The sequence below is a fragment of the Mauremys mutica genome, chromosome 4, assembly GCF_020497125.1.
Source record: "Mauremys mutica isolate MM-2020 ecotype Southern chromosome 4, ASM2049712v1, whole genome shotgun sequence".
Classification (NCBI taxonomy): Eukaryota; Metazoa; Chordata; order Testudines; family Geoemydidae; genus Mauremys; species Mauremys mutica.
Window position 1 is genome coordinate 119,823,019 of NC_059075.1, and position 26,502 is coordinate 119,849,520.

General features: G+C 49.2%; 2 long non-coding RNA genes across 3 annotated transcripts; one reads left to right on the forward strand and one right to left on the reverse strand.

Annotated features, from left to right (window-relative positions):
* Positions 1–682: 682 nt before the first annotated feature.
* LOC123370535 lies at positions 683–15,615 on the reverse strand. 2 transcript variants are annotated; one of them, XR_006579447.1, is made up of 4 exons: positions 15,532–15,615; positions 14,322–14,428; positions 2,854–2,943; positions 683–1,472 (listed from the first exon to the last, which is right to left on the reverse strand). It is a non-coding gene; the product is annotated as an uncharacterized LOC123370535 (long non-coding RNA). The 2 variants fall into 2 exon arrangements; XR_006579446.1 differs by having other exon boundaries at positions 2,854–2,983.
* Positions 15,616–15,643: 28 nt separating this feature from the next.
* Positions 15,644–22,946, forward strand: LOC123370454. Its single transcript, XR_006579414.1, has 3 exons — positions 15,644–15,985; positions 22,354–22,360; positions 22,860–22,946. It is a non-coding gene; the product is annotated as an uncharacterized LOC123370454 (long non-coding RNA).
* Positions 22,947–26,502: the final 3,556 nt, after the last annotated feature.

Here is a 26,502-nt window from a genome sequence, read left to right on the forward strand (position 1 = left end):
TTAATGCTCCCAATATGCCGCTGTGATGATGCACAAGGACCGGAGATGGGGACCAAATCTGCGCTGAAATGTGCTGGATGTTTATATAGGCTGGCTAGGCAAAGGAAACACTGCACGAATTTTCAATAGGCTGCTCAACAGGGGGCTTGGCTCCATCCGGACTCCCAAACGCGGGAAGAGTTTGCTCTGCAGAGGTTGGCTGTCCTGTGGATGCATGCTACAGAGCAGTGACAGCACCATGCAATGTCCTTCTGCTCTCATGCTATTCCCGTGGGCACGGTATGGCACAGCATTGGTGATAGCCAAGGGAATGAGGTTCTGCTTGCAGTGGGCAGCCGAAGCAGCACAAAAGGATGATGCCACTCCCCACATTTGCACTGCTGGGGGGTGCCAGCGTCCAGCACTGCTGTGAGGATAATCTGACTCAAGCTGCCCTCTGCCAACTCTTTGCCAGCTCCATGGGAGGGGAGGCCAATGGTAATTGACAGCCTACTTGTTTTGATTGCTTCATCCGTTGTCAGGTCCCATAATAATGATTAAGGACCTTAACATTTAAAATGTGTGTGTGTTTCATCCCTGTGTGTGAGAGAGATGGGAAAGCTCTTTACTAGTTCAAGTATTAAGTATAATAGAGATTTTTATCTCCGGTTCTGTTTTATTCTCTATTAGATTTCCTGCATCTCTTAAGCACCCAATAAAATGTTTGCTAAAGCGGTGCCGTGCTCTTTGCTCAATCAATAAACACAGTGCCCATGCCATGCTCCTACTAAACCAAAACTGGCTCCAGAGGGAGAGCGGCTTCCAGAGAGGGACCATCAGGGTCTGAGCGCATGGGGCATTCCTGGCAGTAGGACAACACTGGTGATCTTGGCACAGGAGTAGGGGACGGAAGCTATGGAGGAGATGGCGGGAAGGAAGAGGACTGTGAGGAGGACACAGGATATGATTGGAGGAGTCATTAGAGGCTGTGGGAGTCTTTCCATTGACTTCAGTGGGCTTTGAAGCTGGGCCTGAGCAAAGCTGGTGGGAGTCAATGCCAGGCCGCAGAAGCTGGCAGCACTCCTGGTGGGCAGTTCCAAGCCAGGATTGCCTCATGCAGCAGGCTCAGGAACACCGCATGCTTTACTATCTTCATTTGCCTCAGGGGCTTCTTGTGCTAAATATAATATCCTAAGGGGTTGGTTTTCCTTCTCCATCTGTAACCTCAGCCTCTCAGCCTCCTCCTGCCAACCCTCCTCACCCCAAAGTGTGTATTGCTTCTCCAGTTTCCACACATCCATGGAAACACTGGCGCTCAGAGCCCCTCTTCATCTCCTGCTGCAACTCAAGGAAGAACTCATTCTTTAGATCCTCTTCTTTCTCTCCTGCCCTCCAGAGGCCTCTGTAGAGCAGGGGCAGGCATCTTGGGTATGATCTTCCCAGAACCTCAGCATGCTTTTCCTCATTATCCAGCTTGGTTGTGGCTGCCAGGCCTGGGAAAGAAAGAAAACATCTGATGGAAAAGTGTGTATGGGTGCCCGCTGTGTTCCAAACCTCACACGCACACCCCACTCCCATCAACAGCACCTGCAGTAAGTAGGGGCATGCAACAGAACTAACACATCCACAGAGAATATCTTCTCCCACAGTAACAGAACTCTGCTGCAATTAGGGGTAGCAGGGAGGAGAAGGCTAAAATAATGCTAGATAAAAAGATGGAGGATCATGGAGTCCAGGATTTGTCTGAGCACTATCATAACGTGTCACCATCTGTGTGGGTAAACTGAGGCAGCCTGCCGCCTCAACAGAGTCCAGCAGAGGCTTCCTCTGCTCCCAGGGACTGCTGTAAATCTACAGCTATCCTGCACTCCCAGGGCTTCTCCCTACCCGTAGCTTAGCATGTTGGCAGAGCTCTGAGTATCTGCAGGCAACTTCCCAGCTCCCAACAGAGCCCACATTCAGCTTATGGTTTCATCTGGTGCTTAAGGTCTGCAGTAGGTCCTGTGCACTTCAGAAAGTCTACAGGGTGCAAAGCTGAGAAGAGGCAGCAGGAATTAAGATGTGGAGTGGGGGAGAATGTGTAACTGTGGGAAGCTGACTCACTGGGTGGGGAGCTGGGGAATGCCCCTGCAGTTCCCTGTTCCTGGTCTCACCCGGTCTCATTACCCTGCAGAATATAGGGGCATCACATGCCACCTCTTCCTTGCCTACCTTGCTTCTTATGTACATCAAAGGTTTCAAACTATAAAAAAAAATAAGGAAAATCCCATCCAAAAAACTTTGCTGTGCATGTATCAGTAACTGAAGGGTAAAAAAAAATACTTACAATGAGGTCATAAAAACCCAGAACAAAATCCAACATCCCCCAATCAAACCCAGGCAATAGAAATGCAGGAAGTTCAGAGTGAAAGTTAAACTTAAAAGAAAGCTTCACATTTAAAGGATGAAAAGGCACATTTAAGGCATGCAAACAACCTTAATTCTGCCCTTGCAGTATTACCCTGATTAAAGAGAACAGAAAGACATTCTGAGTCACCCTTATCCATCCATAATAAACAGTTTAAAGTAATCAGTGACTCCAGCCACTGGAATGATTTACTCTTAATTGTACAGTGGCTCTGCAAAACCCGACTGCCTTTATGTCCACAAAGATAAAAGAAGAAAAAAAGATGTAGTATACAAATTCCCACTGAAACTAATAGCATACTGGAGGTCATCGTTCATTAAGACTTCAAGTACCACACATTATACAAGCATCAAGAAACTAAGCTATTTTTTTCTATGGATACTAAGCTCCTAGACCCAGATCACAATAGCTATAGCCCTTACAGAAAAAGAGCAAAGGTTAGCGTGGCTACGAAGCACCACACTTACAGATGATGCTATATGGCAGGTCTTCACAAGGGCAGCATTCACTTCAAACCGAGTATTTCTGCAGCCGTCAACCACAAACTTCTTAATGCCCTTAGGAAAAAAGATGACTTGGGACCAGATCCAAAATAAACTGAAATCAATGGAAAAGCATTCAGTGATTTCAACAGGCTTTGGATGAGCTCCAAAGGAAAGATGGGATGTTGCCAGGAGTACAGTCACTAGCCCAATATACCCACTTTTCCAAACTACATGCACCCACATCACAGACCCATTGACTTCAGCTGAGCAACAAGGTGAAGCTCTTAGAAAATATCCTTGATCCGGAAATAGCAGTCTGATGCCACAGAGGCATGAAACTACCCAGCCATATTTGTGTGAGTAATGAACCAGGGTATGTCTACACAGCAAAGAAAAACCTGTGAGTGGCCCATGCCAGTCGAGTCAGGCTTGCAGGGCTCTTTCATTGCTGTGTAGAATTCCGGGCTAGGGTCTACACAGCAATGAAACAGCCCCACAACCCAAGCCCTGCGAGCCTGAGTCAGCTAGCATGGGCCAGCCATGGGTGTTTAGCTGCTGTGTAGACATACCCTCATCCTCTTCTTCCACCCAAACAGCAGAGTTAAGGTTATCTGGGAGCATTCACTATGCAGTTTCATGCTTCCAAATGTTAGATGCTCTCCAATGTAACCTCAGCTTTGAATTTCTAATGTGTGGGGTATTTTTTTATAGAACCATAACATTGTCTTAACACCCTTAAACTTTTAATCACTGATGCGTGCTCTCAACCTGAACAAAGAATTATACCTAGAGATATTATTAAGCAGTTATGCAGCACTTTTTCATCCATAAGTCTCAAAGGACTTTATGAAGGAAATCAGTCTCATTAGCTCCATTTTACAGATGGAGAAACTGAGGCACTGAGATGAAGTGACTTGCCAAAGGTCACCCAACAGATCAGGACACACAAAGGTGTCCTGACTCCCAGTCCAGATCTCTATCTATTGGACCTCTCTGACCACCTTCTCCCTTCTGATTCAGTCAGTTCTTCAAGGATTTGAATTTCAAAGATTCCAGAGAATCTAAACCACTAAGCCTACAACAACATAGCCCTCCTCATCATATATCCTTATACTTGTTTCATCCTGTATTCTAGGCTCTCTTTTCCCCCAATATCCCTCTGCCCTTCACTGCTTAAATTGATATTGTTATGCTGGGATGTGTTAATGGTGGCCACCAATCTAGTAAAAGTTGATGGGTGTACTAAGCATCCTTCATTTCAGGCTAAATGAGGGCGCAATTGAGTGCCCTTTGTTTAGGGATAGTTTAAACCACAGAAGCCACCGCTCATGGCATGGACCAGCAAGGCCTAACTAAGAAGTGAAGCCATGTGGCCTATGGGGTTTCCCTGGAGACTGACTACAAATTCAGGTGCTGGGCTATTGGTTTAGTTGCAGCTATCTGTCTGTCTGTCTGTGGAAGGAACCAAAAAGCAGGGAGTAAGTGAGCCGAGAGGCAGTGTGAGAATAGCCCTGGAAGGGAGCCAAGCGAGACCTTCTTTTGGGCAGAGAACTCACTGAGAAGGCAGGCTTGGATTTCAGAGCAAGGAAACTGCCTCCTGTTTGTGTCTACTGTGTTCAGGGGAACAGGACTTTGTGTACATTCATTGCAAATAAACAGGATTACACCAACAAAATGCATGACTCATCTCATCCATTTCTCCTCCTAATGGAAAGAACCCAGCAAGGCACCGAACACAGCTAACCACTTGGGCTTAAAGGGGTTAACAATGTTTTTGATACCACCAGTGACTTACAACCTCTTCTAGTCTTCCCTAAGAATATCCTGATTAAATTGTATATTGGATCCTTCTCTATCAGCATTCTTGTCATGTGTCTTACCCCACCAGGTCCCTGCAATACCAACTAGGTAGTAATTGTCTTCATGCATGAGAAACTCGACTTCCTCCTTCTTATTTCCTTTGATTCTAGCATCAGCGTCGTCACATCTCAGACAGCTTTCACCCCCTTCTTTCTTAATCCTGGCTCAGCATTTCCTTTATTAGTCATGGGGCTGCTTTTCCCTTTCACTTAGAGACCTAGTTCTATGCATTATATACCTCCATAATTGCATTCCCTTCTCACTGCTGAGCTTAAAGTCCCTCCAACCAGCCTTGCTAACCCCTGCCCCCGCAAGGAGGATTGAAAGTGGAGAATCTATCAGTATAGTATGAAAACCAATGCTGCATGAATCCAAACCCTCCCACCTCCATGCCGGCTCCTAAAACACCATTTTAACCATGAGGATCATCCCTCTTCCTTCTTCACTGTCCCTTGCTACAGGTAGGCTCATTGGAAAGATCACCTGAGAAGTTCATTTCTTCTGTTGCTACCTAGACATTGTCCATGAGCCTTTGTTTTCTACATACTGGACTATGGTGCCATGGGAGCTTTACTGCACTGCCTTTCAGCTTTCCTCCATGGGCCTGCTCCGGGAGATCTGAACAGCAGTTGAATGCTCAATGACATTAGCATATTAGCATCCATTTCAAACAGAACCCAAGCTGCAGAGGAGGGGGATGATGGATCCATTAAATGCAGTGTTTATTTCTTCACAGACACAGCTGCAGATCCAAGAAAAAATTAAGCCAGCTCCGCCGCTAACGTCAATCAGCATAACTCCACTGAAGGCAATGAAGCCGTGCCGATTCACACCAGCCAAGGGTCTCAGGTGTGATAGGTGTGGAGTCTAAAACGTAATAGTCCTTCGGACACTGTCCACCATACCAGAACTTGTAACTGAGATTGGAGCCGATTTGGCTGGTCTTACTCGTTCCCAGCTCTCTGTGCAGTGAGACATCCCAGACTGTGCAGCTGCGTGGGCTTTCGGTGCCATTCTCTGGGCTTGATCGATGGGAGATGGCTCAGGCCCTGTGGGCATGTTCTCTGGGCACTGTGTGCCTTGTTGGGGCAGGATGGAAAAGCAGTGCAGATTTTCCCACAATGCATTGACACAAAGGCAGAAGAGGAGGTGTGGATGCACTAACTCATCCAACACGTGGCTGGGCTGTGAAAAAGAAGCTGCTGTGTGGACACAACCCAATGATGTAGCTGGGACAGGGGAGAGTGTTATGAATTGTTATAAAACCACAATAGCCCTTATGGTATAGACAGGGCCTGAAGTCAAGCTTCCAGCCCAGCAAGCAGAGATCTCATTGGCTGGCAGCTAGCATGACAATTTCATGCCTTTTCCAGAGCCTTTGTTCTACTTTAACTGTATCCCAATGTTTCCTTGTTTTCACGCTCCGGATCCTGTCTCCAGACACAGCACTGATGGAGCTGGAGGTGAAACTGGGGGACATGGGAAAGGAACATTCCCAATGTCTCTAATTCTGGGTGCAGTGGAAAGCAACTGCCCTGCTACCTCCCAGCTCTAGTGCATGTAGGGAGCATGTTTCCTGAGGCTATCTGCTCTGATGCTGTAGTCACTGGAGGCAGTTTCATGGGGGCAATCCACAAACCCAGAGAATGATGATACGTGCTGCCAAGGCATGGATGTGCAGGGAGATTTGCAAACCACGTGCTGCTCTTTTAGGAAGCTGAATAGGAAAGGAAGTTCTGGCATTCCAGCCCATGATGTTCAGTGGTGGAGCTCCTCACCCCAGGGGCAGGGGCGGCTCTAGGAATTTGGCCACCCCAAGCAGTCATGCCTGCGGGAGGTGCACCGGAGCCGCGGGACCAGCGGACCTCCCGCACGCATGACTGCAGAGGGTCCGCTGGTCCCGCGGCTCCAGTGGACCTCCCTCAGCTGCGGAGGGTTCGCTGGTCCGCGGCTCCGGTGGAGCAGCCGCAGTCATGCCTGCGGAAGGTCCACCCGAGCCACGGGACCAGCGATCCGTCCGCAGTCATGCCTGCGGGAGGTCGACTGGAGCCGCGGGACCAGCGGACCCTCCGCAGTCAGGCCTGCGGGATGTCTGCTGGGCCCGCGGCTCCGGTGGACCTCCCGCAGGCATGACTGCGGAAGGTCCGCCGGAGCTGGCTGCCGCCCTGCCGGCAAAATGCCGCCCCAAGCGTGCGCTTGGCGCGCTGGGGTCTGGAGCCGGCCCTGCCCAGGGGACACCCAGCATGAGACGAATGTTGTTTTAGTGACCGAGGCAAGGAATAATGTGCATAAACCATTCGCCATCTGTCCACTCCATTATCCATCCACGGATACCAGTTGCCTGCACTCATCCAGCATGTGAGTCCAAATCGGAGACCTGATTGGGATTGTAGGGAAAATGGCACATGCCAATAATCTCCAATTGCTACTCATCTTAGAGGAGCTCAAGACTGCTCAGCCAGAGAATCAGGATGCCCCACTTGGGTATACGAGGCAGCAGGCTAGACTGCCATTTGGATAATGCAGCTGCACAAGGGAATAAGACTCTCCTAAGGCCCTGATGCAGATTAACTGGATCTTGGGCCCAGGATCAATGGGGCAAGTGGGACCAACTCATCCTTTTGCACCTAGAGCAGATGGGCCGGGCCTTGGCTCCATGCCCCCTTACATGCTGGACAGAGCAGGTGAGACAGCATGCAGGGGTAATGATTTATTGTGATATAGGTCCCCCCAAGCCAGGGGGAAATAGAGGAGGAATTGGTGCCTCCTAGGGGCATCTCAGCATCCCGGGCAGGGCATTTTATGCACCACCCCTTGTTTGAGGCTGTGTCCGAAGGCACAACCTATCCCAGTTGTTTTTTAAAGGCAACTACATAAAGCCACAGCAAGACCTAATTCCATGTGAAGGCAAGGGGTGACAAGAGGACCCTCTAAGGCCAGCATTTTCAAATGTAGGTGCCTAAAATAAGACACTAAAATCTGTACTTAAGCAATCAGGAGTGTGCGCGGGGGGCAAGCAGGGGCATGGGTGCCCCCCAATCAGCGGGGGCAGAGAACTCCTCCAGCAACTGGGAGAGAGCCTGCTCCACCAGCCCTGGGGCCGCAGCAGGAGAGCCAGTTCCTCCAGCCACAGGAGGCACAGAAAGTGTTACTCCAAAAGCAGCCAAATTTTTATTCCTGTGCACTCCCCTGTGGGCAACTGAATCCAAGCGGAGCTGACATTTGATTCAGGTGCCCAAATATGGATTTTGGTGCCTTATTTTAGGCACCTATGTTTGAAGACACTGGCCTGTGCCTCAGTTTCCTCATCTGGGTAATGAGATCTGCCTCTGAGATTGACAGAGAAGTCTAAGGTGGGAGGGCAGGAGTGTGTGAATGGAGGGATGAGAGTCCTGCAGGGTACCAACACGAGGGGACAGACACGAGTGAGAGGCAGAAATTGTTTCACATTTCAATCTCCTTTAGACCAGCTGCTAACATCTGGGTAAGGCTGCCATCTCTGGGAAAGCAGAGATCTCAGCAATAAATATTTTTAGCTAAAATTACTCCCAGAGGGACTAGAATGTTTGTTAGCCTGGGAGCAAAGGTGTATAAACACTCAGAACAGGCAGTGAGCAAAGAGGAGAAGACATAGCAGGAGGAGACAGCAGATAAATAAGGCAGAAGGAAAGAGAGACAGGGAGGAGAATGGAAGCCTAGGAATTAAATAGACCAAAGTCTCCATCCTAGGAGCTGCTGAGCACCTGAGCAGCATCAGTGGACATTGAGGGTGCTGAGCTCACAGGATCAAGCCCAGGGGAGAGCCAGTCTCTGTCCATATTCAGGAACAGAAATTATTTCAGACACCCCACTCACTTAAATGGCAGCAGCTGAGTAGAGCTCACAGTCATCTGCTGGCTTGAGCCCTCTGCTAACAAATATCTGCCTCTGGGCTCCTGGGTTTAAGCTTGGTTTGGATCTTAGAGGGGGCTGTGGCTCCTAGGCAGGCTAGTGAGTGGGCAGGGGAAAGAGCACCGATGGTGCAGACAGGCTGAGAGCAGAGCAGCTTTATGGCTCAGCACTTCCAGCACAGCCGTCATTCAAACGACTGACCGTCTCCATGGGGAAGAACCATCAGGCTACATTTGGTGCACATGAAGGCATGTTGCTGAGAGAGGGGAAGCATTGCTGGATCAGAAGGGACTGGTCTAGAGGCCTGGGGGGGAACAACCTGGATTCTGCCCATGGAGGCAGTAGCAAGACACAGCTCTGATCCCGACCCCCATTTCCCTCTCGGCTGGCTTGGTTTCGGGTGGGCGCATGTCTGGCGGTGGGAAAATGGATCTTTGATTGACCGTAATTCAGCTCTCTGCTTCCGCTCCCCATCTCCTGTTTTCATGTTAATTATAATTTTATGTTCCTGGTTCGGTTTCTTTTGTTTAATAACATTGGCAGAGGAGAAATAATGAATTTTTATGAAACACAGAACAGGGGCTGAGTGGGAACCCAGTTGAAAGGAGCTCTAACACTAGCTTAATGCCCCACTCAGCCTGGCTGAGCAGAGCATCCAACTAGCAGTGGAGGGGCTGAGTTCTTCAGGATATGGGGGAGGGGTGTTTGTGGGAAGTGTATCAGCTGCACGGGAGGAATATCAAAACCTTCCCTCTCCAGCTCATGCTTGTTTGGCTTTGCAGATGGCTATCAGCTTCCTAGGAATCTGAGCTGGACCCACACCCAGCTGAACCCTGGTCTGACCCTGGAACTGGGTGGCTCCTTTAATTTCAAGAGCCAAGGGAGTCCCCTCAGATGATACCAGATGCTGCTTCTGATTAGTGGGGTTTTCTCCTGGTCATTTCTGAGCAGCACACTCTACAGTGCCCTTAATTCTCCACACTGACCATCACTCCACAGCCTCTGTCCTGGTCCCAGGACAGTTGTCAAGGGACAAAGGAGAGCGTTGCTGGATTGGAAGTAGCTGATCATCCGTCACTATGGAGCAGACCCAGTGAGAGCAATCTACTATCTGGAGGAGGAGTGGCATGGAGGGCATTACTATTATCGTTGTTCAGTGTAAGACTCAAGGCCTCTAACATTCCCCACTCTCAGTCCTCCACCTTTCTCCTTCTCCAGAGGGTAAGTTGCCCTCACTACATCTGCTCTTGTTTGCCCTCTCAAAGGGCTCTCTTTCTCATCTTCCCTCCACTCCTATCTCTGCCTCTCCCTCTTGTCCCCTGAAGATCAGCTCTTAGAATGGAGAGATGGGTAGCTGAATGTTTAGTTGAGTTCAATGCAGAGGCTGGCGGATGAGGAGGACAACAAGGTGGGGGATGAGGATAGTGAAGTGCTGTCCTGCTGCAATGGAGGTGATTGTCCTATTGGGGATAGCAGAGGTGCTGGCAATGGGGTCATTACAGTAGAAGGCCTTGTAAGCGAATGTGGTGACCAAAAAGGGCCAAAATGCTTGGGAAGGTTACGATGATGTGATTTCTACGGCTCTGGTGAAGGTCACACAAGATGAGGGCACTACTGCTGATAGACATCACTAGCACACTGTGAAGAGTGCGAGTCAGACTGTCCTGATGAAAGTGGTTATAGTGATGAGGAAGTTAAGAATTAAGATGCCTGTGAATATTACAGAGGACAATATTGTGATGCTGTGAGGACAACCCCATCCTGATTCCTGAGCAGAACCACAAGACAGTGCCACCCACAAGACTCCATCACAGATTTTACACAGAGCACTGGCCAGATAGGACTCTGGGAGTTTAGTCAGTGCTGTGTGGCTATGCATTCAGTGTGGACATGATCAAAGCACTTCTACTTACACACCTCCCTCCTGAGTCCTGGTATCTTGATTTAAGGAATGGCCCAGTAACCTGGATGTGACCCTAAGAACCGCTCAGTGCCAACTGGAAGGGGGTTACAAAAATATCCTGATCCTGGTATGGACCTTCTAGTTGACCAAAGAATATCACGTGAGGTCTTAAATGAAAGCCAGGCTCACGCTGCTCAGTAATAGCACTGTGAAGTATATGTACAGATAAGTCAGGAGCTATGTACACATACTGAAAATATGTTCCTAAAATCTGTATCCAGGCAAAGTTAACAAAAAGATGTGTATTCACCTGTCTCTTTGTTGACATGTAAATCAAGATTTGTAAGCCAACACAATGGAAATCCCATTTATATAAGAACATAAGAATGTCCATATTAGGTCAGACCAAAGCCCCATCTAGCCCACTATCCTGTCTTGCTACAGAGGCCAATGTCAGGTGCTTCAGTGGGAATGAACAGAACAGATAATCATCAAGTGATCCATCACCTGTCGCCCATTCCCAGCTTCTGGCAAACAGGCTAGGGACACTATCCCTACCCATCCTGGCTAATAGCCATTGATGGACCTATCCCCCATGAATTTATCTAGTTCATTTTTGAACCCTGTTATAGTCCTGTCCTTCACAATATCAAAGTCAACTGGAGGGTGGGAGTAGGAGTGAAATCAGTAGAAAGGCAGCACACCAGAGAATAAGCCACAGAGGGCTATCCTATCTCTGGGTACAAAAAATGAACTTTGGGGAATACAAGGATCTTTTATCCTACACCTAAGAAGTGATGGGGCAGTGTGGGATGACAACCTGCCCTGGTTGAAACATTGCAAAGGACATGTGGGGTTAGGTAAACTTCTTTAGATAGAAGGTTAGCCTGTTCAGTTCAGTCTCTAGAAAATGTGCTGTGATTTTGTTTTATATATAACCCTCTTGTTCCCATTATCTTTACTCACTATCTCTTGAATCTCTGATAATAACCTTATCATTGTTTCCACTATAAATATAGCTCAGTGTTGTGGTATTAGACCAGGAGCTGAATCACTCAAGCTGGTGTGAGCACTGGTCCGTGGGGACAGCAGAGCTGGTATTACTGTGAGTGTTCAGTGGAGAAGAGGCTGGATCTCACAGGGGAAGCTTTGAAGGGGCCTGGGGACTGGGATGCACCGATTGTTAATCTGCAAGGCAAAGTGAGGACTGGCCTAGCCCAGTGGAGATGGTGTGAGTGGCTAACAGGCTGGCGGTGTCAGGGAGCTGACACCCAGTTAAGCACAAACAAGGCTCCCTCTGGCTGGAGGCAGGGGTGACTCACAAGGTGAGATGGAGGTGAGGGTGGAAGTACAATATCAGGGCTTTTTGATGAAGATTGTGACAGGTAGCAATAACATCTCTCATATGCTAGCAAGATATCAGCTCTTGCCTCTGCGCTGCCAGTGGGGCCAGCCTTCACCGCCCACTCGTTACATTTTCAAACAAATACCTTCATGCTTTCTCGCAGGCTGCCCCTCACGCTTGGGGGCAGCTCCCTGTAATTATCCACAAAGTCACCTCGCTACCCTCCTTCAAATCCCTCCTCATAACTTTGCTTTGCTGTGATACCTACAAAAAAACTTGACAACAGTTAGGCTGCTGGTGTGCTGAGACCACTGCCTGTCATGCTGACCGACGTTGCTTTATTGGTTCCTTGTGCTCCCCTAGCTGCCTGTATCCATCTGTCGTCTCTTGTAATAAACTCAGACTGTAATCTTTTTGGGGCAGGGACTGTCTCCATGTTCTGTGTTTATACAGCGTCTGGCAGAAAGGGGTCCATAACTGGGGCTCCTTGGTGCTGCTCCAATACAGACAATTAATAATAATTAGGGCCCTTTGATGTGGATGATTGTGATTGTGGTGATGAAGATGAGGCCCAGCCGTGGAAATGATGGGAACTGGAAGGCTTATGATGAGAATGCGCCACAACACTGAAAAATTGGAGCAAGAGGCCAAAATCAATTACAGGAGATGCAGTGAGAATACACACGACAGGCTTTGTGTGGGGAGGAGTAATCAAATGCACACATAGAACAGGGGACTTAGTGGTGAGGCAGCTGGGCTGGCAGAAAACAGACAGGATGACAAATGGAAAAGTCAACAATGTGATGCTCAGGCAGAAGAGGCCAGGATGTTGGGGTGTCACACGGAAGAGATGCTCATTCCACTTAGCGCCTGGGCAGGCTGCTGTCAGGAACCTGCATTCAATGTTTAGCTCCATGTTTGAGGAACTGGAAGCAGATCAGAGGAGAGTACGAAAAGTCAGAGAAGTGTGTAGGAAATAGGTCCCCTGGGGCAAGGCTAAGAGAAAGTGACACATTGAGCTGGCAAGAAATGAGGCAGAGCAGAGACATAAGAGCTGGCTACAAACACATGAAAGGAATGATTGTTGCCAGCTGAGGGCGGAACAAGAAGTAACCAGCTCAAGGGCCAGATGGGAACATTTAGGTTAAACAGCAAAAAAACCTTTCTGACTTTGAGATGCAGGGCCGGTTCCTGGCACCAGCCTACCAAGCACGTGCTTGGGGGCGCCTTGTAAGGGGCGGCCAATCTTGCAGTGGTGGGGGGCACTCGGGGTTTTTTTTGTTTTTGTTTTGGCAGGGCAGCGCTCGAGGGTTTTTTTTGTTTGTTTTTGTTTTGGTGGCATGGCGTGGCACTGGGAGGGGGGGTTGGCGGCGCAGTGCTCGGGGGGGTGTTTTGGTGGCATGGCGCTCGGGGGGGGTTCGGCAGCGTGGCGCTCGAGGGGGGACGTTAAGGCGGCGCGGCGCTCGGGGGGGTGTTACGGCAGGCGGCACTCTTGTTTTTTTGCTTGGGGCGGCAAAAAAGTTAGAGCCGGCCCTGTTGAGATGAGTTCAGCCTGGAAACAATTTATGTGGGGAGCCCCCTCCAAAGGTGGCCCCAGTCTAGCAGTGGTACTTGAGCAGAGGGAAGGTGTGTGGAAGTTGTCTCAGCTGGATCTAGCATGGAGAGGTGCATTCAGCCAGCCCTGTGGGCCTGCATGGGATGTGAGGGATAGTGGTGGGAGCATGTGCAGGACAGTGTGGGGACAGGGCTAGGTGATTTGGAGGTTAAACATCCCCCAAATCACTGAAATTTAGGGAACCTGCAGGTCACAGTCACCCCAGACAGGAACCTCCATATCACAGTCATCTCAGCTAGGTGACAAAAACAGGATTCCTATCACAGGGTGAGGGGAAGCGGTTGGTTTTGGCAGGATTCCTGGCTGTGGGCACAGGAAGGTTGGGGGACCAGGAAGGGAGAGAGCAAAGGGTGCCCATCCTTTCCAGTCCCATCCTCAGCCAAGCAACAGCCCCTCCCTTGGCTCTCAGAAGAAAACCAGGGCCTGAAACCTCAGCTGAACCCCAGTGCTCTCCTTGTTCCTCCTAAGGGGGGAACAGGAACACGTCCCTTCCTTCCCCCATCCTGCACCCAATCACACAAGCTAGAGCAGCCCCAGAGCTTCAAATGGCTCCCTAGGGGCTATCATGCGGGTTGAACTCCAGCCAGACCCCCTCCTATCCTAGTAATACCCTGACATCAGGGAGCTGGATGGGGGTGGACAACACCCTGGAGGAATCTTCAGTCATCCCCGGCAGCACAAAGGGTATTTAACATCTGGGATTCGTTACAATAAAGAGTGAAGTGGGAGCAAACAGCATTTACCCATCTGGTGTCTCCACTGCACCAGTCAGCACATTCCACATACTTGCAAGCCCCAGCTCCTTTCTCATCTACCTCCCATGGGCCGGATCCTACCTTATTTCTTGCTCTTCTCTGTTCTTGTCTGCCGTGCCATCCTCCACCTGCTCTTATACCTTTCTCTGGCTTTTCTCCTTCTCTTCCGCTTGCCCCCTCACCTTGCTCTGTGAAACGGAAATGTAGCTCAAGGATTCCTGCCCAAGAGGCCTGGTGCTCAAAGGGAATAGGTAGCACTAGGATAGGTCTGGGAGGGTGCAGGCCTGGTAGCACTCTCAGCCAGTAGGGTTGCCAACCCTCAAGGATTGTCCAGGAGTCTCCGTGTCATGTGATGAAACCTCCAGGAATTTGTCCAACCAGAATTGGCGACCCTATCAGCCAGCCTACCATCAAGTCCACCAGCTCAGCCAGCTAGTGATGCCTTCAGGTGGCCATCTTGTTGCAACTTAAAAAACTGAGGCAAATCTGTGTGTTTTGTAAAACCAGCAGGGACTCTGGGATGGGTCCCCACATCAGGGATATTCCCCGCCACTCAGTCTCCCTACTCACATGGCACACAGGGCCTGCACCAGTTACATAATGCCCTGATGCAGTCAACCCCAGTGTTCAAAAATCATGAGGTGCTTTAAATACAATACATCTGTGTGTGTGTGGAGGGGGAGGGTACACTTGGTTTATGTTTGTAGGCTTTTCTCTGCAATGACCAAGGCTGGAAACTTACTGTTTTTTATTAGTAAAGCTCAGATTTCCACAAAACCACCAGACAGTATGAGGAGCATAAGCAACCCACAGTGGTGTGGCTTATGGTTTTGTTTTAATATGGTTGGAATTGTACAAAGCCACATTCTAATTGGCTGGTTGGACCTTTTTTGATAGGGTGACCAGACAGCAAGTGTGAAAAATTGGGACGGGGGTGGGGGGTAATGGGGGGGGGTAATAAGAAAAAGACCCAAAAATCAGGACTGTCCCTATAAAATTGGGACAGCTGGTCACCATATTTTTGACGATGTCACAGCTGCGTGCCATCTCCCAGTAATGTAGAGCTGGGATCTCATCAGAGGATGGCTGCACCCACATGTGAAATAAGAGAGTGTGGCAGGTGGGGAGTGGAGATGGCAGTGGGAGCTAAAATATGTGGAGATAAAGACAGTACAGTACAGGCCTCCTGAGGCTTATTCCAAATTTCTCCTTTTACTGGTACTGTTTTTCACAGTGGACGGGTATGTGTGTCGTTCCTCCCCCAACTCCCCACCTCACCCCCCATACACACATTCCCTGGCAGGACCAGGAGCCATTGGGTTCCATTCTGGTGGTGGCTCCTGTTCTCCAAACCTTTCCTAGGCCTGGTTTCCATGGGAACCCTGGCTGACAGTTGAGGAGCATACTGAGTTCCTTCCTTCTCTGTAGCCTGAGGAGATGCTGGGTTTTCATAGAGAGACCAAGGGTGGAAGAGATAGAGGATGTGTTTCCCTTCACATGGAGGAGCTTGTGAGAGCCCAGCCCTACAGAAGCTGCTGTTCTGCTGCTAAATCTCAGCCAGAGGACTAAGGCAACAAACCTACAAGGGGGTCTGCATGCACAGATCCTTGTTCCCAATGGGACTCTGTGTGGCAGTTGGGCCCTCGTAGGATTGGGCCCACAGTGAGAGACAGGGAGTGATCATCCATGCCTCAGTGCTTGAGCCAAGCTGAAGACTTTCACACTTTACGTCCTGTTTCCTGCTTGTTATGTCCTAGGGGCAGCCGGTGTAGGAAGCAATCACTTGAGGCCAGAGAGCAGACAGCTAACCAAAACCTCCATTTTATTTACAGAAACAGAGAGCTCACTCAGCCGGTTGAAACCGGCTGAGCTATCCCTTAATAGTCTAACTCAGTTGCCATAGTAACAAAACCCGTGACAACCAAATACACAACATATTCCTCCCCCCCTAATAAGAACATCCCCTAAATAAAACACACACTAAACTAGAGAAGGAGGGTAGACTGCCTCCATTCCCGGCTAAACCCTGGGGATTATTTTGCCCCATAACCGTGGGTTCGCCCTAACTAAAGATCCAGCCGATGAGGAGGCCTTCTGTCTCTAGGTGGATTACGGCGAACTTCTGGTGTTGTTGCACCCGAAAGTACTAGGGGCTCAGGGTCCGCAGCACGAATAGGTGAGGAGGTGGTATCAGCTCGTGCTGGGCAAAGGGGTATCTCAGCTGCCGGCAGTAATGGAGGAGAACAGTCAGGAACAGGTGACTCATGATTCGGTGTCTCACCAGGAGGGGTGAAGTCAGACCCCTCAACTGCAGATGGGTCCTGAAGACTGGCATGACCTGGCAACAGCTGATCTACATGTCGCCGCCAGGTAAGATTCTCTGCAGTCCGGACTGTATAGGAAACAGGTCCTGTTTGAGTGATGACTGTGGCCGGGACCCATTTAGCTCTGGAAGTATAATTCCGAGCCAAAACTGGCTGCCCTGGGCTAAAGGTTCAGTCTTTTGCTCTGGGTGCCCGTCTGATTACTTGATATTGCTGCTGATGTTGCACAGTTTGTCTGGGTTCAGAAGGTTTCAGCAGATCAAAGCAAGTGCGCAGCTGTCGTCCCATCATTAGAAAGGCTGGGGAAGCCTGGGTCGTAGCATGAGGTGTGTTTCTATAGGAAAGTAAGAAGGTATCCAGACGCTTTTGAATGGAGTGTTGTCCCTTTGCTGATTTCAAAGCGTTTTTCATTGTCTGCACAAATCTTTCAGCTAATCCGTTGGTGGACGGATGATATGGTGCTGACGTGATGTGGTGTATCCCATTTGCCTTCATAAAATTTTGAAACTCCTGAGAGACGAACTGCGGTCCGTTGTCGCTCACAAGTTGTTCTGGCAGACCAAAACGACTAAAGAGTCCTCGTAGTTTTTGGATAGTACTCTCTGCAGTAGTGGACTGCATTATAGAGACTTCTGGCCATTTAGAATGGGCATCTACTGCCACCAAGAACATGCTTCCTTCAAGGGGGCCAGCAAAGTCAACGTGAATACGTTGCCACGGGTTTTCAGGCCAGTCCCATGGGTGTAGGGGTGCCCACTGGGGTGCATTTCTTACACTCTGACATGACATACAAGCTTTTGCCTTCTCTTCAATAGCACTGTCCAATCTAGGCCACCAAAAATAGCTTCGTGCAATTTCCTTCATGCGCACTATTCCACAGTGACCGGAATGTAGCTGTTCTAACATCTGTGATCTCAGGGGTGGTGGAATAATGACACGCCTCCCCCACAACAAACAACCAGATTGGACCGATAACTCCGTCCGCCTGGACATGTAGGGAACAAGGTCGGGTGAGACCGGAGAGGTTTGTCGAGATTTTCCATGCATCATCAGGTCCATAACTTGGGATAATACTGGGTCAACGCGGGTTGCCTTCTTTATCTGAGTAGCAGTGATGGGTGTATTCTCTACCTGTTCAAAGTAGAAGATTTCCTTTTGGGCACTATCTTGATGTTTGACCGGTAAAGGCAACCTTGAGAGGCCATCTGCATTGCCGTGCAGAGTGGATTTCCGATATTTGATTTCATATGTGTGTGCAGAAAGTATCAATGCCCAACGTTGCATACGACTAGCAGCTAATGGGGGAATGCCTGTGTAGGGTCCAAAAATTGATGTCAGAGGTCGATGGTCTGTAAGAAGAGTAAACTTTCACCCAAACAGGTACTGATGAAACTTCCTAATTCCAAAAACAATTCCTAATGCCTCACGTTCGATTTGGGCGTAGTTAGTTTCTGCTTTGCTTAGAGTGCGTGAAGCAAAAGCAATAGGTCTTTCTTCTCCCGAAGGCATAATGTGTGACACGACCGCTCCCACTCCATAAGGGGAAGCATCGCAGGCCAATTGCAGGGGTAAGGATGGATCAAAGTGCGTTAGAACTTCAGAATTTAACAATGCATCCTTAGCTTTGTTAAATGCAACATCACAGGCTTCAGTCCACTTCCAGGCCTTGTTCTGCCCAAGGAGCTCATGAAGTGGTTTTAGCAGTGTGGCTAACTGTGAGATGAACTTTCCATAATAGTTCAGTAGTCCTAGAAATGAGCGTAGCTGGCTTACATTTCGAGGTGGGGGAGCCTCCACAATAGCTTTAACTTTTGCAGGGGCCTTATGAAGACCTGCAGAATCGATGATGTGTCCCAAATATTCAACAGAGGGCTTGAAGAATTCACACTTGTCTTTGCGAACTCGTAGGCCATACTCTTCCAGTCTTTGTAGGGTAGCCTCTAAATTCTTTAAGTGATCCTCTTCATTTCTTCCAGTGACCAGGATATCATCCAGATAGCACTGAACTCCTGACAAGCCACACAAGATCTGGTCCATAGCCCTCTGGAACAGGGCGGGAGCCGATGTGATTCCGAAGGGTAGGCGACAGTATCGATAAAGCCCCTTATGAGTCACAATAGTCAACAGCTCTTGGGACTTTTCATCGACGTGCATCTGTAAATATGCTTGACTCAGATCAATCTTACTGAACTTTTGTCCCCCAGCCAGCCCTGCGAAGAGGTCATCGATGCGGGGAAGCGGGTATTGCTCTGCACACAACACTGGGTTGACAGTGACTTTAAAATCACCGCAAATCCGGAGAGAGCCATCTTTCTTCACTATTGGAACGATAGGAGTGGCCCATGAGCTATGGGTAACTGGTATTAGGACTCCATTGGTGACCAGGCGCTCCAGGTCTGCTTCAACTTTTGGCCTGATGGCATATGGCACAGTTCGGGCTTTCAGATATTTTGGTGGACTGCCAGGTTTAATGTTCAATGTCACAGTGATTCCCTTCATACTTCCCAAATCATCTCCAAAAACAGCAGCATGTTTCCTTAGTATAGGGGTTAGACTGGTTTCTTTTTTAGTCATCCGGTGCACTTCTGCCCAGTTCAGCTGAATCTTCCCAAGCCAAGACCTACCCATTAAGGCTGGGTAGTCACCTCTCACCACAAACAGTGGCAATTTAGCCGCCTGTCCATTGAGCTCCACCTTAACATCAATAGTGCCCAACATGGGCACAGCTTCACCTGTATACGTCTTCAGAACAGTTTTTGTTGCCTTAAGCGGAAGATGCTATAGCTTTTCCTTATACACAGTCTCAGGAACCAGCGAGACAGCTGCACCGGTGTCTAGTTCCATGCGTATAGGTTTGCCCTCCAATAAGGGGGTTACCCAGTATTCATGTGAGCCCGCTGCCAAAGACAAAACATGCAGTGGCACTTCCTCTTGTGAGGAGGTGTCACCTTGATCATCCTGGGTCTGCTCTAGGGTATGCAAGGTTCCTCTTTTTGTCGGCCAGACCACAGGCCTCTTTTTCTTTTGTTTACAGGCATACTCAATGTGTCCCTTTTTGCCACAGTGTCGACACACCAGGTCCTTACACCAGCATTCTGATGCCTGGTGACCCAGCTTACCACAGCGGTAACATTCTTGACTCTGCACCGTTTTGTGGGTCAGTTCTTGTGACACTTTTTGCACCCTAGGGGATGCACCGATGTATTGTGCCTCCCTTGTAGCCAGTTCCATGGAGACAGCAATATCAACAGCCTTCTGTAATGTAAGCTGAGCCTCTGTCAGTAGGCGCTTCCGTATAGCTTCACTGCAGAGGCCACACACTAACCTGTCACGCAGGGCATCATTTAACATCTCTTTATATTCACAGTGTTCTGCTAGCTTTTTTAAAATGGCTACAAATTGTACAACTGTTTCATCTTCCTTTTGGTCTCTTTTGTGGAACCTATATCTTTCAACAATTACCAGTGGTTTTGGGGAGAAATGAGACCCCAGGATTTCCACAATGTCACTGTAAGATTTAGTCTCAGGCTTAACAGGGTGTAGTAAGCTGCGTAGCAGAGAGTAGGTTTTAGCCCCTACAACAGTTAAGAATATTGGCACCTTCTTCGCTTCTGTAATGTCATTTGCAATACCAAAAAGCTCAAAACGCTCAGTATACACATGCCACTGCTCTGTATTCTCATCAAAAGGCTCCAGGGGCCTGGTCAGAGTAGCCATGATTTTTAGTTTCACTTTCACAGTCAGTGCAAACAAGCAGCTTTTTTTCTTTGTTTGGTCTTTACCTTGACTTCTACTTCCTTCTGTTACTGGAGCAGCACCAGGATCCCACCCTCATCGCCAGTGTTATGTCCTAGGGGCAGCCGGTGTAGGAAGCAATCACTTGAGGCCAGAGAGCAGACAGCTAACCAAAACCTCCATTTTATTTACAGAAACAGAGAGCTCACTCAGCCGGTTGAAACCGGCTGAGCTATCCCTTAATAGTCTAACTCAGTTGCCATAGTAACAAAACCCATGACAACCAAATACACAACACTGCTGGACAGAGGTGCATGGACACTTGTGAGGTTCTTATTGTAACAAATCCCAGGGCTTCCTGTTAGTTGCCCTACTTCCCACTGTGTCTGCTCAGAACTTCACAATGACAGCAAGGGTAGGACTCAGATCCTCCTGCTCCCCAAGCTCCTATCACTTGAGTTAAAGAAGCATCTTCTTTCGGGGTTTAGCGGTATAGCATGTAGGGCACACCAAGGACCAGTTCTGATTCTGTCCAGCATTTGGCAGTGGTGTGCATGCATGCACAGGTGTGCACACTCACACAATTGGCAGCTGGCTCACTGCAGTATCATGAGAAAAGCCATCGCATCATGTCCGAGCACAACGTTGCATTACAGTGCTGACATGCCGTGCAAGCTCACTCATTTTATGTATAGGTCAATGAGCTAAATTTGGGATGATCCTACTAAATTCCAAACAGGTGGCAACCTGCTGAGGCAACAGGAAAGGAGAGAGACTAGATTTTGAGAGCATACAAGTCAGTTGCCAGAGGAAATCCTCTTGGAGCTGAACTCTGGTATTTGCTGCTGACCTGAGCAGGTTTGCAGAGATAACACTACTCCCTGAACAGAACTGCACAATCCTATCTCAGTGCTTTATTCCATGTTCCAGCCACAGCCAGAGCTCAGGAATAATACAGACACTGGATTTCCCTGCTCTCCCTGTCCCGGCCTGCCTGGGGGTTCCAGAAAGGCTACAAGCTGAATCTCTCCGGGGGATTGTTTCTTGGCCTATAGGTTCCCTTAGAAGTCATGCTCCACAGCCACCCTGACACAGGGCCACTTAAAGGCCACAACTTGCTTTTCCCTTTAGTGGTAACTGACCCATCCACAGCTTGATAAACACACGGGGCCTGAGTCTGCTCTCACTGACAGCAGTGTGAGCTCATAGGCCCCCAGGAGGAGAAGCAGGCCACTGAGCGAGGAGAGAGAAGGGGGTTCGGAGATGGGCAGTGTGGCCCAGTCATCCCCTTTCACACTGCCTCTGCTCCTTACCATTCCAGTTGGCCTGGTATGTAATGGCCTGAATCTGTTGTGCTGTGGCCCCTTTATGGACATAAAGGGGGTGGAAACGGCCATTGGGGAATACACTTATATAAGGGGACTCCCTCGCCAGCAGTGGCATGACTCTAGGCTGCGCTGATACAGAGGCCAAGCCAGGGGTGGCTGGAGTGCATTGTGCTCTATCTATTCCTTGCTTGCCACAGCTCACAGGAGGCCGTGGGAAGAAGAGTGTAAGTTGGAACAGACCTGGGGCTACACTACTTTATACTCAGGGCCAGGCAAGCCCCTAGCTGGCCCCAGATACAGGAGGTGTTAAGGAGGCTTAAAGCTACCTTTGTCCCCTCCCTCTCCACGGTTCCTGAGCCGAGCGTGGGAACGGCGCTGCACAGAGCTGGGCCGACATCTTCCCTCAGTCTGTTTCCTCCAGCTCCTTTCTGGTGCCTGTCTCTTTTGTGCTATTTACACCAAGGTTAGACTAGGGCTGTAGCTGGGGAGTGCGGGTGGGGAAGTGGCAGGACTCAAATCTCTGCCGATGATCCCCAACCCTACCCACAGCCTCTGAGCAGCTGGGTGTTTCTGTCAAAATTATCACTAGAGAACTAGCTAGCAACAGTGAGATTTAAATGGTCACCATTAGCCTTCAGAGTCAACATCCCATTGAGAAACAGGGCGGTGTACATCTTCGCGGGTCCGTGGTTTCAGTCTCATTAAGAAAGTCCTGTGTCAGTTCAGGACAGAGGTTTGCTTTGAAACACTAAGGGCTAGAAATGTAATTACTTTTACATACAAACTTATATTCTGCAGAAACAGATGGAGGTGCTCCCTAGAGGGGCAGCACTACTGAACACTGTCATGGCCCAGCTCCATCCTGGGTACTTACATGGCCCCCCATCACTGGGGTATTTAAGCACCTTGCAATGTTTTTAATTTATTTATCCCCTCTGAGGTAGGGAATTGCTCTTAATCTCATTTTACAGCTGAGGAACAAAGAGACTAAGTGACTTGTCCAAGATCACCAAGGAAGCATATGGTAGAGGAAGAACTTGAACTTAGCTCTCTTAAAGCCTAAGCTAATGCCCTAACCACTGGATCACCCTTCCTCTCTGAGCAGCCTGCTGTGCTTTGGTTCTCAGTAGCCGGCTATGCACTAGCTCTGGCTTCACAGCATACTGCTATACACCAGCGTCATGCAGCCTCTACATTTATACTGACCTGTTCTCTTTTCCACCCTGTTCCAGCCATGTTCACAAGAGCGAAGAGACCTGAGAGCAGAATGCCTTGTGCAAACTCTGGCCTGGAAGATGTGATTAAAGCCAACAGCCGAGAGGCTTGGAGTAGAAATTATTCCCATTTCCCCAGTAATCTGGAGGAGAGAGAGCAGCCTTGTTGAGCAGTCTGATTGCTGGGGCCTTTCAGTCACTCTGTCAGCCTAGAGCTGGCGGGGAACTGGACTCACATGTTCTTGCCTTCTGGAGGCCTGCAGTAAGGGTATCAGTCCTACTACTGGTGACAAGCAAGGGAGAGGCTCCTTCAGCTCCAGTGGCAGACACAAGACTTCCCAGGGGTGGAGGGGGATGATAGCCTTGAGTTCTGTCCCGCATATGCATGGTATGGCTGGGGATCTTGGTGCCTATATGAGGCCAGGGACTCATTTACTACAATTGGTGTAAAGAAGGGTCAAAGTACTGCCGTGGTGAGCCAGTGCAGTAAAACAAACACAGGCAATGTAGCAGGTAGCAGGTGTTTCCTGGCAGCCAGAAGGCACTCACTATACAGGGTATAATGAAAAACCTAGGTGCCTGATCCAAAGCCCAATGAAGTCACACGGGGACTTTTCACAGAATTCAGCTCAGGGATGAAAACAGTCCAATCAAATAGGTGGCTAGCAATGGAACAGTGACTGTCAGGAGTGTAGCTTTGTCCTGCATCTGAACAGCACTTAGCACAGCAGAGTTCTGGTCCATGACTGGGGTGCCCAGGAGGTAAAATAATATAAATAATAATAGCAGAGTGGGGCTTCCTATCCCAGGGCACAGCTTCAAATGTCCAACCTAGGGCTTTCCTGACACTTCACTCTGTGGGATCCTCTCATCAGAGACCCATCTTCTAATGGAGCCATTGCACCTTGCAACACTCCACTCCTTGGTTCTCAAAATCTCCCTGCCAGTCCCATGTGAGCTCTATTGTCAGAGGTGAAGGCCCTGGCAAATGGTCCCATAAAGCAGGGCACGGTCTCTTTGCTCAAGGTGAGCTCACAGGAAGGCGTGGCTGGCGTAACGGGAATCTGCTCTGTGGCAAAGCTGACGCAGGAGGGAGCGGGTAACTCTTATGTAAAGGGTATAGGGTTATGGCACAAGCCATGCAAAGCAAACAGCCCGTGCAAACACTGTGAGCTGGAAGGAAACATTTGGTCCAAATCCAAGCTAAAACGTTACAGACATATTCAGGTAAATATAGTGACAGAACAACTTGTGCCACAAGAATCGTGCCATGGAAAGCATGATTGACACTCCCTCTGTAATGAAAATACATACAGGGCATTCAATCACCCCTACTCCAATCACTCCTATGTGGGATGCTGTAGTGAAGGCAAAGCCCCTCATTAATGCGTTGAGACTGCAGGTTGTTATCCCCGCCATGTTCCTGTCCAGCACTTTGGCGCAACAGCCAGTGCACTGTTCCCCCAGGCTTTATGTTAAGCCCAGTGCATGCTGGGTCAGCGAGGACGGGGGGCATTGGTTAGCAGGCAGCACAGCATCATATCCTAGTGCTGAGGATTTATTTGCAGCCATAAAGGCTAGAATGTGTATGTGTTCTGCAGATAAAAGCTTAAAATTGCTGGAAGCATTGGGTCCATGTGAGAAGCAATAGGCCAGTGTATCAGCTCCAGTCTGACCCTATTCCCCAATGGCTGGTCCCCTTTGTGACCAGGCCAGACCTCTGCTCTATTGAAGGACAGGCATTATTTTATTATTTTGTCCCCATCCCTGGGAAATGCTCGAGGAGGTCTGTGCACAGGGCCCGATCCAAAGCTCATGAGAGACTGCAGGAGTCTGTCCGTTGACTTTAATGGGCTTTGGCTCAGGGTCTTGGTGCTTGCATGAGTGACTGTCTCTGCACAAGAGTGGCTTTGAGGGTAATTCTGCCGGTGTCCATGTCTGGAAAGTGCCCCTCTGTGCCTGATCCACACAGGATAGGAATCTGTTACAGCTCCTAGCTACAAGTGCTTCAATTCAAGGGGTACAGGCTTGCGCCCTTAGTGCTCGAGGGTTCTGGTTCACAGTCCCTGGTCACCACCAAGCTGGCAGTTGTCACATACAGTGTGTGATAATAAGTATAACTTTGGGTCCTGATTACTTCAGAGTCTGTCTGTCATGTGATCCCATGGCATTTGAGATTAGCCAATATCCTCCAGCTAACAGCCCTCCCAGGACCAGATAGCCATGGGTTGGTGGCAGGGTGTTTTCAGTTCCCAGCCCTGGGCTCTGTAACTTGCTCTTTCTGCCTTGGCCTAACAAAGCCAGGATCTAACGATCTGCAGGGCTCATCTAGGGTATAGGTAGAAGCTCTTGCTTGCGGGGATGCGTGGGTGAGTTTCCAGCTGCCCTTCTTTGTTAGCTAGGTTGTTAGAAGTTGCTTACTGGGACTAGGGTAATAGGTATATGCTAGTGAAGTGATGTAGTTTTAATTACACGTAGGTTGAGGGACTTGCTGATTGCAGAATTTTATACCCTGAAATAACTAATTGGATGGATACGTGTGTTCCCGGGGGTGTGTGGGGGGGTAACACACCTGGCCTGTTCATTTTCCTGCACAAGCATGATATATCCTGAGATACACAGCCCACATAATCTCCAATACAGAATCCCAGCACCGGGGCAGCCTCGGCTGCATCCGCCCAGAACACACACAAACACAGCTGCTCATACAAGTTAAATAACTCTTAATTCCATTTAGTCGCTTGACCGGCTCCATCCTCAGCATAATGTTTACACAGAAGGACAAACAAGATGTGTGGTGGGGCTACGATTCCACTCCTGTCAGCAGATGAGAGCTCTGCTGCAGGGCAGGGATGCTGCTGTAAGAGGTGTAACCTAGCTAATCTCACACTGCTTACATCCTGGGAAATGTTCCATTACACTGGACAAGGTGTCCCCGAGACAAGGCAGGGATGAGGACAGGGAGCTGGGAACTCCCTGATCAGAACAGCTCATTGGGCCATCAGACCTGTAACCCTGGCTCTAACGCAGCCTGTGGGAAAGATAGTCTTGTGATTAAAGCATTGGTGCAGGCCTTTGGAAAGCCAGGTTCAGCCCTGCCACAGACTCTCTGTGTTTATCCCAGGTGGCTCATTTCATCTCTCTGTCTCATACCCGCTCTGTGCAAGGGGGATAATAATGCTCCCTTTGCTTCTTTCCAGTCTAACTCTTCAGGGCAGGGAGCACTATGTGCATGTACAGCACCCAATGTGCTGGGGCTCTGATCTCGAGTGGCATCTCGGTGATGAACGTGGGAATTTTCTGCAAATATTTTTATGGCTGATATGCCTGGAAGTGTGACTTAGGATTGCTACCCTGTCAGTATTGAAGGGTTCAAATGCGGCTCTGGGGCAGACCAGGAGACATGAGGGGCTTGTGTCTGGGATGGTATGAATGGGGTGTTAAAGACTGGCTGAAACCAACCCATATCAATGAAGGATCCAGAAAGACAGAGTGAACCCCAAGGACTGAACAACTGACACCTATCAATGGGAAATTCCCGCAGGCACAACATGTGAACTCAGCATGGGTCTGCAGGAGGGAGACAGTAGAGCAGAAGCTGACAGGGGGCTAGGATAAGCACTGGCCTTGACAGAGACACACCTGGTACTGACCCAGAGCG